Raw genomic sequence first — 12,961 nt, 5'->3', positions numbered from 1 at the left:
CCCTAACCCTAACCCTAACCCTAACCCTAACCCTAACCCTAACCCTAACCCTAACCCTAACCCTAACCCTAACCCTAACCCTAACCCTAACCCTAACCCTAACCCTAACCCTAACCCTAACCCTAACCCTAACCCTAACCCTAACCCTAACCCTAACCCTAACCCTAACCCTAACCCTAACCCTAACCCTAACCCTAACCCTAACCCTAACCCTAACCCTAACCCTAACCCTAACCCTAACCCTAACCCTAACCCTAACCCTAACCCTAACCCTAACCCTAACCCTAACCCTAACCCTAACCCTAACCCTAACCCTAACCCTAACCCTAACCCTAACCCTAACCCTAACCCTAACCCTAACCCTAACCCTAACCCTAACCCTAACCCTAACCCTAACCCTAACCCTAACCCTAACCCTAACCCTAACCCTAACCCTAACCCTAACCCTAACCCTAACCCTAACCCTAACCCTAACCCTAACCCTAACCCTAACCCTAACCCTAACCCTAACCCTAACCCTAACCCTAACCCTAACCCTAACCCTAACCCTAACCCTAACCCTAACCCTAACCCTAACCCTAACCCTAACCCTAACCCTAACCCTAACCCTAACCCTAACCCTAACCCTAACCCTAACCCTAACCCTAACCCTAACCCTAACCCTAACCCTAACCCTAACCCTAACCCTAACCCTAACCCTAACCCTAACCCTAACCCTAACCCTAACCCTAACCCTAACCCTAACCCTAACCCTAACCCTAACCCTAACCCTAACCCTAACCCTAACCCTAACCCTAACCCTAACCCTAACCCTAACCCTAACCCTAACCCTAACCCTAACCCTAACCCTAACCCTAACCCTAACCCTAACCCTAACCCTAACCCTAACCCTAACCCTAACCCTAACCCTAACCCTAACCCTAACCCTAACCCTAACCCTAACCCTAACCCTAACCCTAACCCTAACCCTAACCCTAACCCTAACCCTAACCCTAACCCTAACCCTAACCCTAACCCTAACCCTAACCCTAACCCTAACCCTAACCCTAACCCTAACCCTAACCCTAACCCTAACCCTAACCCTAACCCTAACCCTAACCCTAACCCTAACCCTAACCCTAACCCTAACCCTAACCCTAACCCTAACCCTAACCCTAACCCTAACCCTAACCCTAACCCTAACCCTAACCCTAACCCTAACCCTAACCCTAACCCTAACCCTAACCCTAACCCTAACCCTAACCCTAACCCTAACCCTAACCCTAACCCTAACCCTAACCCTAACCCTAACCCTAACCCTAACCCTAACCCTAACCCTAACCCTAACCCTAACCCTAACCCTAACCCTAACCCTAACCCTAACCCTAACCCTAACCCTAACCCTAACCCTAACCCTAACCCTAACCCTAACCCTAACCCTAACCCTAACCCTAACCCTAACCCTAACCCTAACCCTAACCCTAACCCTAACCCTAACCCTAACCCTAACCCTAACCCTAACCCGAACCCTAACCCTAACCCTAACCCTAACCCTAACCCTAACCCTAACCCTAACCCTAACCCTAACCCTAACCCTAACCCTAACCCTAACCCTAACCCTAACCCTAACCCTAACCCTAACCCTAACCCTAACCCTAACCCTAACCCTAACCCTAACCCTAACCCTAACCCTAACCCTAACCCTAACCCTAACCCTAACCCTAACCCTAACCCTAACCCTAACCCTAACCCTAACCCTAACCCTAACCCTAACCCTAACCCTAACCCTAACCCTAACCCTAACCCTAACCCTAACCCTAACCCTAACCCTAACCCTAACCCTAACCCTAACCCTAACCCTAACCCTAACCCTAACCCTAACCCTAACCCTAACCCTAACCCTAACCCTAACCCTAACCCTAACCCTAACCCTAACCCTAACCCTAACCCTAACCCTAACCCTAACCCTAACCCTAACCCTAACCCTAACCCTAACCCTAACCCTAACCCTAACCCTAACCCTAACCCTAACCCTAACCCTAACCCTAACCCTAACCCTAACCCTAACCCTAACCCTAACCCTAACCCTAACCCTAACCCTAACCCTAACCCTAACCCTAACCCTAACCCTAACCCTAACCCTAACCCTAACCCTAACCCTAACCCTAACCCTAACCCTAACCCTAACCCTAACCCTAACCCTAACCCTAACCCTAACCCTAACCCTAACCCTAACCCTAACCCTAACCCTAACCCTAACCCTAACCCTAACCCTAACCCTAACCCTAACCCTAACCCTAACCCTAACCCTAACCCTAACCCTAACCCTAACCCTAACCCTAACCCTAACCCTAACCCTAACCCTAACCCTAACCCTAACCCTAACCCTAACCCTAACCCTAACCCTAACCCTAACCCTAACCCTAACCCTAACCCTAACCCTAACCCTAACCCTAACCCTAACCCTAACCCTAACCCTAACCCTAACCCTAACCCTAACCCTAACCCTAACCCTAACCCTAACCCTAACCCTAACCCTAACCCTAACCCTAACCCTAACCCTAACCCTAACCCTAACCCTAACCCTAACCCTAACCCTAACCCTAACCCTAACCCTAACCCTAACCCTAACCCTAACCCTAACCCTAACCCTAACCCTAACCCTAACCCTAACCCTAACCCTAACCCTAACCCTAACCCTAACCCTAACCCTAACCCTAACCCTAACCCTAACCCTAACCCTAACCCTAACCCTAACCCTAACCCTAACCCTAACCCTAACCCTAACCCTAACCCTAACCCTAACCCTAACCCTAACCCTAACCCTAACCCTAACCCTAACCCTAACCCTAACCCTAACCCTAACCCTAACCCTAACCCTAACCCTAACCCTAACCCTAACCCTAACCCTAACCCTAACCCTAACCCTAACCCTAACCCTAACCCTAACCCTAACCCTAACCCTAACCCTAACCCTAACCCTAACCCTAACCCTAACCCTAACCCTAACCCTAACCCTAACCCTAACCCTAACCCTAACCCTAACCCTAACCCTAACCCTAACCCTAACCCTAACCCTAACCCTAACCCTAACCCTAACCCTAACCCTAACCCTAACCCTAACCCTAACCCTAACCCTAACCCTAACCCTAACCCTAACCCTAACCCTAACCCTAACCCTAACCCTAACCCTAACCCTAACCCTAACCCTAACCCTAACCCTAACCCTAACCCTAACCCTAACCCTAACCCTAACCCTAACCCTAACCCTAACCCTAACCCTAACCCTAACCCTAACCCTAACCCTAACCCTAACCCTAACCCTAACCCTAACCCTAACCCTAACCCTAACCCTAACCCTAACCCTAACCCTAACCCTAACCCTAACCCTAACCCTAACCCTAACCCTAACCCTAACCCTAACCCTAACCCTAACCCTAACCCTAACCCTAACCCTAACCCTAACCCTAACCCTAACCCTAACCCTAACCCTAACCCTAACCCTAACCCTAACCCTAACCCTAACCCTAACCCTAACCCTAACCCTAACCCTAACCCTAACCCTAACCCTAACCCTAACCCTAACCCTAACCCTAACCCTAACCCTAACCCTAACCCTAACCCTAACCCTAACCCTAACCCTAACCCTAACCCTAACCCTAACCCTAACCCTAACCCTAACCCTAACCCTAACCCTAACCCTAACCCTAACCCTAACCCTAACCCTAACCCTAACCCTAACCCTAACCCTAACCCTAACCCTAACCCTAACCCTAACCCTAACCCTAACCCTAACCCTAACCCTAACCCTAACCCTAACCCTAACCCTAACCCTAACCCTAACCCTAACCCTAACCCTAACCCTAACCCTAACCCTAACCCTAACCCTAACCCTAACCCTAACCCTAACCCTAACCCTAACCCTAACCCTAACCCTAACCCTAACCCTAACCCTAACCCTAACCCTAACCCTAACCCTAACCCTAACCCTAACCCTAACCCTAACCCTAACCCTAACCCTAACCCTAACCCTAACCCTAACCCTAACCCTAACCCTAACCCTAACCCTAACCCTAACCCTAACCCTAACCCTAACCCTAACCCTAACCCTAACCCTAACCCTAACCCTAACCCTAACCCTAACCCTAACCCTAACCCTAACCCTAACCCTAACCCTAACCCTAACCCTAACCCTAACCCTAACCCTAACCCTAACCCTAACCCTAACCCTAACCCTAACCCTAACCCTAACCCTAACCCTAACCCTAACCCTAACCCTAACCCTAACCCTAACCCTAACCCTAACCCTAACCCTAACCCTAACCCTAACCCTAACCCTAACCCTAACCCTAACCCTAACCCTAACCCTAACCCTAACCCTAACCCTAACCCTAACCCTAACCCTAACCCTAACCCTAACCCTAACCCTAACCCTAACCCTAACCCTAACCCTAACCCTAACCCTAACCCTAACCCTAACCCTAACCCTAACCCTAACCCTAACCCTAACCCTAACCCTAACCCTAACCCTAACCCTAACCCTAACCCTAACCCTAACCCTAACCCTAACCCTAACCCTAACCCTAACCCTAACCCTAACCCTAACCCTAACCCTAACCCTAACCCTAACCCTAACCCTAACCCTAACCCTAACCCTAACCCTAACCCTAACCCTAACCCTAACCCTAACCCTAACCCTAACCCTAACCCTAACCCTAACCCTAACCCTAACCCTAACCCTAACCCTAACCCTAACCCTAACCCTAACCCTAACCCTAACCCTAACCCTAACCCTAACCCTAACCCTAACCCTAACCCTAACCCTAACCCTAACCCTAACCCTAACCCTAACCCTAACCCTAACCCTAACCCTAACCCTAACCCTAACCCTAACCCTAACCCTAACCCTAACCCTAACCCTAACCCTAACCCTAACCCTAACCCTAACCCTAACCCTAACCCTAACCCTAACCCTAACCCTAACCCTAACCCTAACCCTAACCCTAACCCTAACCCTAACCCTAACCCTAACCCTAACCCTAACCCTAACCCTAACCCTAACCCTAACCCTAACCCTAACCCTAACCCTAACCCTAACCCTAACCCTAACCCTAACCCTAACCCTAACCCTAACCCTAACCCTAACCCTAACCCTAACCCTAACCCTAACCCTAACCCTAACCCTAACCCTAACCCTAACCCTAACCCTAACCCTAACCCTAACCCTAACCCTAACCCTAACCCTAACCCTAACCCTAACCCTAACCCTAACCCTAACCCTAACCCTAACCCTAACCCTAACCCTAACCCTAACCCTAACCCTAACCCTAACCCTAACCCTAACCCTAACCCTAACCCTAACCCTAACCCTAACCCTAACCCTAACCCTAACCCTAACCCTAACCCTAACCCTAACCCTAACCCTAACCCTAACCCTAACCCTAACCCTAACCCTAACCCTAACCCTAACCCTAACCCTAACCCTAACCCTAACCCTAACCCTAACCCTAACCCTAACCCTAACCCTAACCCTAACCCTAACCCTAACCCTAACCCTAACCCTAACCCTAACCCTAACCCTAACCCTAACCCTAACCCTAACCCTAACCCTAACCCTAACCCTAACCCTAACCCTAACCCTAACCCTAACCCTAACCCTAACCCTAACCCTAACCCTAACCCTAACCCTAACCCTAACCCTAACCCTAACCCTAACCCTAACCCTAACCCTAACCCTAACCCTAACCCTAACCCTAACCCTAACCCTAACCCTAACCCTAACCCTAACCCTAACCCTAACCCTAACCCTAACCCTAACCCTAACCCTAACCCTAACCCTAACCCTAACCCTAACCCTAACCCTAACCCTAACCCTAACCCTAACCCTAACCCTAACCCTAACCCTAACCCTAACCCTAACCCTAACCCTAACCCTAACCCTAACCCTAACCCTAACCCTAACCCTAACCCTAACCCTAACCCTAACCCTAACCCTAACCCTAACCCTAACCCTAACCCTAACCCTAACCCTAACCCTAACCCTAACCCTAACCCTAACCCTAACCCTAACCCTAACCCTAACCCTAACCCTAACCCTAACCCTAACCCTAACCCTAACCCTAACCCTAACCCTAACCCTAACCCTAACCCTAACCCTAACCCTAACCCTAACCCTAACCCTAACCCTAACCCTAACCCTAACCCTAACCCTAACCCTAACCCTAACCCTAACCCTAACCCTAACCCTAACCCTAACCCTAACCCTAACCCTAACCCTAACCCTAACCCTAACCCTAACCCTAACCCTAACCCTAACCCTAACCCTAACCCTAACCCTAACCCTAACCCTAACCCTAACCCTAACCCTAACCCTAACCCTAACCCTAACCCTAACCCTAACCCTAACCCTAACCCTAACCCTAACCCTAACCCTAACCCTAACCCTAACCCTAACCCTAACCCTAACCCTAACCCTAACCCTAACCCTAACCCTAACCCTAACCCTAACCCTAACCCTAACCCTAACCCTAACCCTAACCCTAACCCTAACCCTAACCCTAACCCTAACCCTAACCCTAACCCTAACCCTAACCCTAACCCTAACCCTAACCCTAACCCTAACCCTAACCCTAACCCTAACCCTAACCCTAACCCTAACCCTAACCCTAACCCTAACCCTAACCCTAACCCTAACCCTAACCCTAACCCTAACCCTAACCCTAACCCTAACCCTAACCCTAACCCTAACCCTAACCCTAACCCTAACCCTAACCCTAACCCTAACCCTAACCCTAACCCTAACCCTAACCCTAACCCTAACCCTAACCCTAACCCTAACCCTAACCCTAACCCTAACCCTAACCCTAACCCTAACCCTAACCCTAACCCTAACCCTAACCCTAACCCTAACCCTAACCCTAACCCTAACCCTAACCCTAACCCTAACCCTAACCCTAACCCTAACCCTAACCCTAACCCTAACCCTAACCCTAACCCTAACCCTAACCCTAACCCTAACCCTAACCCTAACCCTAACCCTAACCCTAACCCTAACCCTAACCCTAACCCTAACCCTAACCCTAACCCTAACCCTAACCCTAACCCTAACCCTAACCCTAACCCTAACCCTAACCCTAACCCTAACCCTAACCCTAACCCTAACCCTAACCCTAACCCTAACCCTAACCCTAACCCTAACCCTAACCCTAACCCTAACCCTAACCCTAACCCTAACCCTAACCCTAACCCTAACCCTAACCCTAACCCTAACCCTAACCCTAACCCTAACCCTAACCCTAACCCTAACCCTAACCCTAACCCTAACCCTAACCCTAACCCTAACCCTAACCCTAACCCTAACCCTAACCCTAACCCTAACCCTAACCCTAACCCTAACCCTAACCCTAACCCTAACCCTAACCCTAACCCTAACCCTAACCCTAACCCTAACCCTAACCCTAACCCTAACCCTAACCCTAACCCTAACCCTAACCCTAACCCTAACCCTAACCCTAACCCTAACCCTAACCCTAACCCTAACCCTAACCCTAACCCTAACCCTAACCCTAACCCTAACCCTAACCCTAACCCTAACCCTAACCCTAACCCTAACCCTAACCCTAACCCTAACCCTAACCCTAACCCTAACCCTAACCCTAACCCTAACCCTAACCCTAACCCTAACCCTAACCCTAACCCTAACCCTAACCCTAACCCTAACCCTAACCCTAACCCTAACCCTAACCCTAACCCTAACCCTAACCCTAACCCTAACCCTAACCCTAACCCTAACCCTAACCCTAACCCTAACCCTAACCCTAACCCTAACCCTAACCCTAACCCTAACCCTAACCCTAACCCTAACCCTAACCCTAACCCTAACCCTAACCCTAACCCTAACCCTAACCCTAACCCTAACCCTAACCCTAACCCTAACCCTAACCCTAACCCTAACCCTAACCCTAACCCTAACCCTAACCCTAACCCTAACCCTAACCCTAACCCTAACCCTAACCCTAACCCTAACCCTAACCCTAACCCTAACCCTAACCCTAACCCTAACCCTAACCCTAACCCTAACCCTAACCCTAACCCTAACCCTAACCCTAACCCTAACCCTAACCCTAACCCTAACCCTAACCCTAACCCTAACCCTAACCCTAACCCTAACCCTAACCCTAACCCTAACCCTAACCCTAACCCTAACCCTAACCCTAACCCTAACCCTAACCCTAACCCTAACCCTAACCCTAACCCTAACCCTAACCCTAACCCTAACCCTAACCCTAACCCTAACCCTAACCCTAACCCTAACCCTAACCCTAACCCTAACCCTAACCCTAACCCTAACCCTAACCCTAACCCTAACCCTAACCCTAACCCTAACCCTAACCCTAACCCTAACCCTAACCCTAACCCTAACCCTAACCCTAACCCTAACCCTAACCCTAACCCTAACCCTAACCCTAACCCTAACCCTAACCCTAACCCTAACCCTAACCCTAACCCTAACCCTAACCCTAACCCTAACCCTAACCCTAACCCTAACCCTAACCCTAACCCTAACCCTAACCCTAACCCTAACCCTAACCCTAACCCTAACCCTAACCCTAACCCTAACCCTAACCCTAACCCTAACCCTAACCCTAACCCTAACCCTAACCCTAACCCTAACCCTAACCCTAACCCTAACCCTAACCCTAACCCTAACCCTAACCCTAACCCTAACCCTAACCCTAACCCTAACCCTAACCCTAACCCTAACCCTAACCCTAACCCTAACCCTAACCCTAACCCTAACCCTAACCCTAACCCTAACCCTAACCCTAACCCTAACCCTAACCCTAACCCTAACCCTAACCCTAACCCTAACCCTAACCCTAACCCTAACCCTAACCCTAACCCTAACCCTAACCCTAACCCTAACCCTAACCCTAACCCTAACCCTAACCCTAACCCTAACCCTAACCCTAACCCTAACCCTAACCCTAACCCTAACCCTAACCCTAACCCTAACCCTAACCCTAACCCTAACCCTAACCCTAACCCTAACCCTAACCCTAACCCTAACCCTAACCCTAACCCTAACCCTAACCCTAACCCTAACCCTAACCCTAACCCTAACCCTAACCCTAACCCTAACCCTAACCCTAACCCTAACCCTAACCCTAACCCTAACCCTAACCCTAACCCTAACCCTAACCCTAACCCTAACCCTAACCCTAACCCTAACCCTAACCCTAACCCTAACCCTAACCCTAACCCTAACCCTAACCCTAACCCTAACCCTAACCCTAACCCTAACCCTAACCCTAACCCTAACCCTAACCCTAACCCTAACCCTAACCCTAACCCTAACCCTAACCCTAACCCTAACCCTAACCCTAACCCTAACCCTAACCCTAACCCTAACCCTAACCCTAACCCTAACCCTAACCCTAACCCTAACCCTAACCCTAACCCTAACCCTAACCCTAACCCTAACCCTAACCCTAACCCTAACCCTAACCCTAACCCTAACCCTAACCCTAACCCCTAACCCCTAACCCCTAACCCCTAACCCCTAACCCCTAACCCCTAACCCCTAACCCCTAACCCCTAACCCCTAACCCCTAACCCCTAACCCCAACACCTAACCCTAGTTCGTACAAGATGGCGGCCCCCATGCGGTCACGTGGTTGGCGGCCAAGATGGCGCCCTCCGTATCGTCACGTGATCGGGGTCAAGATGGCGCCGGCCATCAGGTCACGTGGTACGGCAGCCAACATGGCGGCCACTAGGGGGGTCACGTGACTCCGTACAAGATGGCGGTTTCCGGGCCGGGGTCCTGCTTATCGGTTTTTGTCGTTTTTTCTGCGTGTTTCGCGTTGCGGTTTTGCTTGCGGTGGTATTCCGGTCTCGGTGAACCGGTTTTCGCCGTGCGGGGGCGTTTTTGGAGCCCGGGGTGGGTTTCGGCATTTCGGTCAGGCATCTGCGTGGACGCCTGTGCCTTGGGGGCTTTCCTGAGGCGCTGGGGGCGTGGTCGGGGGCGGGGTTCAGCTGGGGGCGGGTAACGGGGCGTGACTAGGGGCGGGGTCACGTATGGACGCAGTGACGTAGTGCGGGGTGCTCTGCCTGCAGTTGCCGGTAGTACTCGGCAGGTGGCGCTGTGCTTGCACTACCGCGCTGTAGTCAGCAGGTGGCGCTGCAGTGGCAGTACCTGATGCTGGTCGGCAGGGGGCGGTGTGGTACTGCTGTCGGCGGGATGTGCCCGGCGCGGTGGGGTTTTTTGAGCCTAGGTGGGTTTGGTGTTCACGGGGGTGGTGTGTTTGTGTACGTAGGTATGTGATTATTGTTTGCGTGGTGATGTGGGCGGAGATCCTGATGATATGGCGCTTGCTTACTGTTTTGGGGGCCCCCCCCAATGTACTGTATGTATAAAAAGAAGAAAAACTATATGTCTGGTGCAGCAGTAGAAAATTTCAGGGTCCTAGGGAGTAAGTAGATTTAAATTTAATTTTTTTTTTTTTTTTTTACTCCCAGGGAGCCTGAAAGTTTCTACTGCTGCTTTTTTTTTTTTTAAATCTAGGAAGAGAGACAAAATTGAACTAAAAGGTAGAGAGAAAATAGAGAGAAGGAAAGAGTGAGACATAGGTAGAGAAAAAGAGAGGGAGAGAAAGGAAGAGAAATGGAGAAGACAGAAGAACAAAGGAGAGGGACAAGAGAGGACAGTGAAATAAAATAACAGGAGACAGTACAAAGAGTAGAGAGTGAAAAGACAAGAGAGGAAACAGGAGAGAGTGAAAAGAGAAGAGAGTAGAGAGAGAGAGAGTGAAAAGAGAAGAGAGTAGAGAGTGAAAAGACAAGAGAGGAAACAGGAGAGAGTGAAACGAGAAGGGAGAACAGAAGTCAGTGGAGAGAAAATAGTGAAATGAGAAGGGAGAGACCAGGTGTGAAAGAAGACAGAGTGAAGAGAGAGAGAGAAAGAGTCAAAAGAAGAGAGCAAGAGAGTTAAGAAAGACCCCACTCAGAGGGAAAAGGAAGACTGGTTAGGGTTAAAGTGAAAATGAAAAGGAGTAAGACCAAAAAAGAGTGAAAAAGAGGAGGAGAGGGGAAAAAGAATGAGTGACTGTAGAAAGGAAGAACAAAAAGCTACAGTTAAGGCTACAGAGAAGAAAAATAGCTAGAGAGAAATAGTACAATACAGAAACAGAGGGAAAACACATCAGGGAAACAGTTACAGAAGCACAGAGCTACAGGCACTGAGAAACAAACACACAGAGACAGACAGAAATGAAGTTAGCAACAGACAAGTAAAGCAAGAGGTAAAAGGAAGAAGGGCAGTGGAAAAAAATTACTAAACCACACCAAATAAAGACAGGAGCCAAGGGGGGGGGGGGAATCTTTATTCAGGTTGATTCAACTTTATGGAATGAATTTTCCTATGTACACTTGAGCAAAACACATGGAAAGAGTGTATACAAATGCGAGTACACATACAATCCATACACATGCTGGTAAAAGTCCAATTTACATACAGAGCAATATACAGAAATGCAAATACAAGACAACACCGAACATAAGCCAAACACATATTAACACAAGATGATAACCTTTTTTCTACTTTCATTACACTTGGATTTATTCTTACAGGAACCCCAAAACAAAGGCGGCACACGGAACGCAACACACATCCATCGTGAACACTTCCTTCACATTACACGCAAACCCATCCTCGCTTGCACCTCAACTGCTCTGCTGACCCCTGGCACGCATTCACTGTGCTCCCCTGGAACGTGGTTCCCGGGAGCCTCCAAAAAAATCCTCCTGCCTGACAAAAACCCCGGTCCCGGGACGGTCCGCCCCCAAACTCTGGCGATGAACGTCGCCTCGCGGACCGGCCGGGACCGAGGAAAAAAAAAACCCAGCCGGGGGGAAAAAAAAAAAAACCCCCCGGCTGGGGATTTTTTATTCTAAATTTTAAAATGTGTTGAAAAACCTGAAAGGAAAAAGTCATACACACAAGGTCAGAACCAGTCATCAACACACGCACCCACAGCTCTCCTTCAGCTTACGCACAAACCCACCCTCGCTCGCACCTCAACCGCCCTGCTGACCCCCGGCACGCATTCGTGCCGCTCCTCGGGAACGTGGTTCCCTTGGAGCCTCCAAAAAAATCCTCCTGCCTGACAAAAACCCCGGTCCCGGGACGGTCCGCCCCCAAACTCTGGCGATGAACGTCGCCTCGCGGACCGGCCGGGACCGAGGAAAAGAAAACCCAGCCGGGGGGAAAAAAAAAAAAACCCCCCGGCTGGGGATTTTTTATTCTAAATTTTAAAATATGTTGAAAAACCTGAAAGGAAAAAGTCATACACACAAGGTTAGAACCAGTCATCAACACACGCACCCACAGCTCTCCTTCAGCTTACGCACAAACCCACCCTCGCTCGCACCTCAACCGCCCTGCTGACCCCCGGCACGCATTCGTGCCGCTCCTCGGGAACGTGGTTCCCTTGGAGCCTCCAAAAAAATCCTCCTGCCTGACAAAAACCCCAGTCCCGGGACGGTCCGCCCCCAAACTCTGGCGATGAACGTCGCCTCGCGGACCGGCCGGGACCGAGGAAAAAAAAACCCAGCCGGGGGGAAAAAAAAAAAAAACCCCCCGGCTGGGGATTTTTTATTCTAAATTTTAAAATGTGTTGAAAAACCTGAAAGGAAAAAGTCATACACACAAGGTTAGAACCAGTCATCAACACACGCACCCACAGCTCTCCTTCAGCTTACGCACAAACCCACCCTCGCTCGCACCTCAACCGCCCTGCTGACCCCCGGCACGCATTCGTGCCGCTCCTCGGGAACGTGGTTCCCTTGGAGCCTCCAAAAAAATCCTCCTGCCTGACAAAAACCCCGGTCCCGGGACGGTCCGCCCCCAAACTTTGGCGATGAACGTCGCCTCGCGGACCGGCCGGGACCGAGGAAAAAAAAACCCAGCCGGGGGGAAAAA

This window comes from Passer domesticus, chromosome 16, assembly GCF_036417665.1.
Source record: "Passer domesticus isolate bPasDom1 chromosome 16, bPasDom1.hap1, whole genome shotgun sequence".
NCBI classification, from domain to species: Eukaryota; Metazoa; Chordata; class Aves; order Passeriformes; family Passeridae; genus Passer; species Passer domesticus.
The sequence above is the reverse complement of the archived record's forward strand: the minus strand, read 5'-3'. Positions refer to the sequence as shown.